This window comes from Lathyrus oleraceus, chromosome 4 (assembly GCF_024323335.1).
Source record: "Lathyrus oleraceus cultivar Zhongwan6 chromosome 4, CAAS_Psat_ZW6_1.0, whole genome shotgun sequence".
Taxonomy (NCBI): domain Eukaryota; kingdom Viridiplantae; phylum Streptophyta; class Magnoliopsida; order Fabales; family Fabaceae; genus Lathyrus; species Lathyrus oleraceus.
Window position 1 is genome coordinate 118,418,609 of NC_066582.1, and position 6,182 is coordinate 118,424,790.

The window sequence follows — 6,182 nt, forward strand, 5'->3', positions numbered from 1 at the left end:
TCATATTGCAATAAGGAAATTAGAGCTCAATAGTTTGTGGTAGAAAATACGGATGTGTTGGTTATTTTTAGAGAAAAATCATAATCGTATCCTAGAAGTATGTAGATATTAGCTGAATTGATCCTAGTTCGGATACTCCAGGATTTTAGTCTGATTGCTAAGGAACGAATTATAAAAGTTCTTTTATGAAAATAACAGTTATTTTGAAAATATTTTAGTGTTAAAAAGAAAATAAAGAGTGTATTGAATTTAATTAACAGAGAAAAGAGCTTGCATAGAAAGTGGTGAAGAGGTGTTGTGAAAGAGTAGTGAAAATGAGGAAAGTGTGTGAAGGATGTTGTAGAAGTATCGTTTAGACCAATGATTGTGTTGTTAGATCCATAGGATAAATGTATATGAATTAAAGAGTGGCTAATTCAAAATGTAGGATATTGCATAGATCCAAGGATCAAGACCTACGAAAGGGGTTGCTAGAGAATAAAGCTCCACAGGGCAGAGTATGAAAGTTTCCAGAGCATGAGGCCCTACAGGGCAATGCATGAGGTTGACAGAGCATGAGGGTCCACAGGGAAATGCATGCAAGTTTTCCAGAGCATGAGGCTCCATAGGGAAAAAATAAAATAAAAGGGGTTTGCCAGAGTATGAGACTCCACAAGGCAATGCATGAAGTATTGATTCAGAAAGGGGTTCTTGATCATGAGGTGCTTAACCCATAAAATGTATGAAAGTCAAATAATTTAGTGCTTGGTCCAAAGATAAAGGTTGTGTTGATGAAGATTGTTACAATTTTAAGGGTGGTGTTGTAGAAGACCTGTCAATTAGTTGATTTGAATTGCTCTAAATTCTATGAGTAGAGGTGAATACTCTAAGCAACTGAGTAATTCATCTCGTACCGAAAGATATTCAGAATGAGGATATGGATTCTCCCTCTCATTCCTGATCTACTCTGAAGGCTCGTGGCATGCAATACTCATCATAACTGATAAGTGTTGAAGAAGATTCTTTTTGTTGCTTCTGATGATGCAGTATTGTTGTGGAGAAGAAGACTTAACAATCATTTGATTCGAATCACACTAAAGTCTATGAACAGAGGCGAATAATCTGAATAACTAGGGCCTATACCCCATACGCAGAGGTACACATAACAAGGATATGAAAAATTACCTCTCATCCTTCTTCATTACTTAAAGCTCGTGGCATGCAATTCTCATCATTATTGACAAGTGTTGAAGAGTTTTTTTGTTATGCTTGATCAGTGATCCAATCTTGATGGCTAGAGTCTTCAAGGCCTTGATTATGCAATCTTGAGTTGACTTGAGGTCCAATGCAGGTATAAAGATCTAATCCTATCAAGACACTTTTGATCACTTGACTGGATAAGGGATCAAGTAAAAGTGAAGTGATTAATTGATCAAAATTGACTTTGATCAATCAATCAGGGCATGAATCCAAAACTACAAGCACATGGATTTTAACTAAATCTAGAAGTCAAAGATATTAACATTGCTTAATTTCTATAAGTTAATATAAAATTAAAGTGAACATATGTGTATTAATTTCTAATCAAAGGAACTAATCTATAATTAAAATCTAATTAACTAACATGCATTTTTATTATTTTTTATTTAATTTTCTAAGCATTTTTCATGTCAAAATAATGTGTAGAAACAAGTATTAACATGCATTAAAATGAATTAAAACATAAAAAATGTAACAAAATAATTTAAAAAAATAAGCATTAATTCAATAAAAATAAACTATTGCGGAGGGATTTGCAGGCGAGAAGAGAATGTGGCCTAGAAATAGAGGCATTGGACCTAACAGATTGAGGCCCAAGGTCAAGTGTAATTGTTGTGTTCAGCAAGGATGTTGTTGAGAAAAACAGAGGTGCAGATAGAAAAATAGTAGGCCTATTGTGCACTAAGGCCCAAACGAAAATTGCAAAGGGAGGAAAGAAATAAAAAAATTCGCAACTTCATCTTCTTCCTCACACCATGTTCATGCAACTTTTCTCCAAAAGCACTTCTACCGGAATTTGCTTCGTCATCGGAATAACCAAATAGCACCATCAAATTACTCCTCTCAATCTCCTCTTTCATAATCTCTCATAACTTTTATCAAAGATTACACAATTTTCTGAATTGGAGCAGAAAAGTGACGAACCCTAACTATGGGAACTAAAATTAAATAGAGATGGAGGAGAATCAAGCCACCATAACTTGAGGCTTTGATTCTCCTATGCAAAGCATATATTGTGGTATCAAATTTTCAGTAAACGGATGAGAATGAAAAATTCACCGACCTGCAAGATGGAGAATTGTCTTGGAAATTGTTGAAATTTGAAGGTGATGAAGATGAAGAAGATCAAAAAAACCAGAGGTAAGCCCCTATGAACCTTCAATATTCTTCTTCTGCAATAAACTTCTTCTTCCTAAAAATCAACTCTGAAAAATTCGGAACTGAGTAATTATTGTTTTTGTTATTGATTAGAGTAATCTAGAATGTGGAAGCTTAGCTCAAATGGTGACAGATTTCAATGTGAAGCTTGTTCCAATGGTGGAAGAATATGAAGTTAGAGACAAAATTATATTTTGAGTGCAGAAATTTCAGAGAAAAAATGGTTTATTCTTTCTGAGATTGAAGAGAGTGTGGGGTTATATAGATGGAAGTTCTAACCGTTTTGGTCAGTTTTTCTGGGAAGCGGCAGTTGGAAGTTAGGGCAGTAGTTAGTGTTAAGCGGCTCAATAAACGAGTTAGTTATGAAGTTAATGGTGTTAGGTTTTCTGTCAAATGTTAGTTGGAACTGTCATTGGAATGCTAAATGAGACTGTTATGACAATTAAGTGATGTTAGTGTAGCTCATGTGTTAGAGTTTTGATGAATGTTAGCGTGTTAGGATTGCTTGATTCAATGCATGAAAGTTGTTGTTAGTTGCTGCATAATTGAGTGTAAATTGCAATGTGTTATGTGGATTGGTTTAACAATGATTTAGAATGGTTAGGTACTACACTACTGCTGAAAATAGTGTTTTTGGCATTCTAGTTCAGGTGTAGCCGATTACATGATTAGTGTAACCAGTTACACACACGAAATAAAGTGTAATTGGGCTATCTTTGGCTGATGTAACCAGTTACCTGGTTTTGCGTAATCGGTTACATGCAGGAAAATAGGGGAAAATAGGCTGTTGAAAGTGCTGAAATCGCAGGCGTAATCGGTTACCCGAACAAAAAATGACCTTTTTGATGAGCTAAAGCAGGTGTAAACGGTTACCCAAAATATGGTAACGGGTTACCAACTCGAAAAATGGTGTTTTCTCCTTGTTTTGATGCATGGGTTCATGTGTGAAGCATAATGGCTTGACTTTTTCTCATTGTGTATGCAAATTTACAAGATTAACATGATTAAGGCTTGGCGTTGGTCAAGGGCATGGAGCACAATGTTCACGACTCAAGACTCACTCATGGAGCAACTATGACACTTGGATGTTTTGGAGAAACACAAGAGATAGAATGAGGATATAATTTGTGCACTTGTTTTTTTGGCTTTTTATATTGGAATGTTGAATGTTTTGTACTGAAATGGCATTTTGAAATGAATCATGTCTCGTATTTTGAACTTGCACTTGAATAAATTTGAATAAATCTTGAGTCCGATTTCTTTGACTTGAATGAACTGTTGTGCCATGAATCAAACAAATCAAAGACCGAGATAGTCCTCAGTAACCTCAATATCCAATGTCATGATGTAGTCAATACAACTATCAACATATATCAAAGATTAGAGTTCCATGTGACTTGATCCATAAGGAATGAACCAAACATTATTGTTGGACCAACACCACCTTTGTATCATAATTAGCAAAACCTTTGAATCAATGATATTTATCTAAAAATACAACTGTAAATAAATGCATATGGCGTGAGTATGCAAATGCACTAAGGGTCAAAAAGTGAAAAATTGGGGGACAAATTTTGGGGTATGACAATATGCTGCAAAATGTAAGACTATGATTGTTGTGTTATTTGGTATCAACAAAAAAAATTATGATGGACCACATGATATGACTAGACAAATAGGGAATTTGAAAGGTGAATTATAACGGAAAAAAACAAATTACACAGGGATGAGCTATATTTAAGGAGAAAGAGTTGGAAAATCTTGAGAAAAAGAAATAAGGCAACCTTGTTGAATTGTTTGAAGCTAATAGGATAAGAGATTATTTTTTAAATAAAATGCAAACATGACATGAAAGTCAATCTTCTATGTAATAATATAAGAAAATTAATGATTCCAAAAGTCATTAATACCCATGTCTTATATCTTTCCACATACTGAATTTATGAGTAAAATTATTATATTTTCTTCATTTTGCAACTATATATAACATAGTTAAATGACAATTATCGGTTAATTATTATGGTCACACACACTAGCATATTTTTAACAAAAACACTACTATAATTTATATGTTAATGGACAAATAAATACGCAAAAGTATTTGAAAAGTCAAACAAATAGAAGAACACATAAGATAGAGAAAAAATCAGATTTATATAAGACAATATCAAACGATCACGTGCACACCTAAAACAAGAATTCAAGTACATACAAAAAAATAATACATTCAGACACATTACACCATATTTCTACATTTATGTTTGTAATTTTCTTGTAAAAATCAATTTAAAACATTAAAAATTTATAAAATTAAAAATAATAGATCAACCATGTTTCACCTATTAAGATATAAAAATATAGACTAGAAGAATTTGTTTAACAACAAAAAAGATGACAAATATTAATAGATGATAAAACACATTAACTTAAAATATATACTAACTCATGCTCTTCATTTGCATTATTTACTATTCTTTTGTAACAAAACAAAAATTCTTATTATAAAGAGGAAAAAAAAGTTATAGAACACAAACCCTAAATTTGTCTTTGATTTGCAAACTATTGTTTTTAAATTAATTTATAGATATCTTGAAATGTTTTGCAAGTAAAATGAAGAAAAAACATAAAAATTAAAGTTGGAAATAGAGAAAGATGTAGGACAAAATAAAATAAAAAGGATTTGTTTATGAAGATGATATGTTTTGTCTTTTTAGAAAGAGAGTTTTCACTTTTGAAATTATATTGTCAATAGTAGGGAGGCGAAAAACTTTGAGACTTTTAATTTTTTTGAATTTCAAATTGGGAACAAACAAAAAGAGAATGAAAGAGAAATGAAAATAAGGGACGAAGATAATTTGTTTTGTTTAATTTATGTTATTGAAATACCAATGTTAGAATACCATGGAATGTGTCAATTCAAACGACTTTAAAATAAAAAGAGTATACATTTTTAATTTATTGTTTAATTTTTAAAATTTTAAATTGAGAATAAAAAGAGCATGAGAGAGAAATGAAAATATAGAATAAAAATAATTTCTTTTATTTTTTTTTTTATCATTTGTTCTTGAAATGTCAATACTAAAATATCAAAATTGATAATATCATTCTTTATTTATGTAATAATATGTGAGTGTATTTTAGTATCATTTTTCAATTATCAATAAAAGCTTTTTTTAAGTAATATATTAGTTAATATTGATATGCAGGACAATTTAGAAAATACTGTCATCTAATTTATATATATATATATATATATATATATATATATATATTATAATATATATATATATATATATATATATATATATATATATATATATATATATATATAAAATTACCAATTAATGTTTTTTTTAAACAAGACAATTCAGGAGGAATATTCTCTTGTAATTATCGGTCGATAAAAGGATTTTACTTTTTAAAATAATTAAGTTTTTTATTTAAAAATATTTTTTTTCAAAAAAATATCAAAATAATCTTTTATCAAATAAAAAGAATTCACCCACAAGAAAATGCACCACATGAATGTGGTGTATGCGGGACCGATCTTGGGCTAGGGCAAACAAACACACAACCCCGAGTCTAAAGAAAAATTGGGCCTCAAATTTTATGGGATGGGTTTTGTAAATTCAATAATAATATATTTAATATGTTAGATTATATTTTTATTTTAAAGTGGACAAATGACCCAGCAGATGTCATTGAGTTTTCAAGAATGAAGTTTGGAGTGGCGTGTACTGAGTTTGATACCCACTTTTATAACATTAGTTTTTTTTTGCAATTCA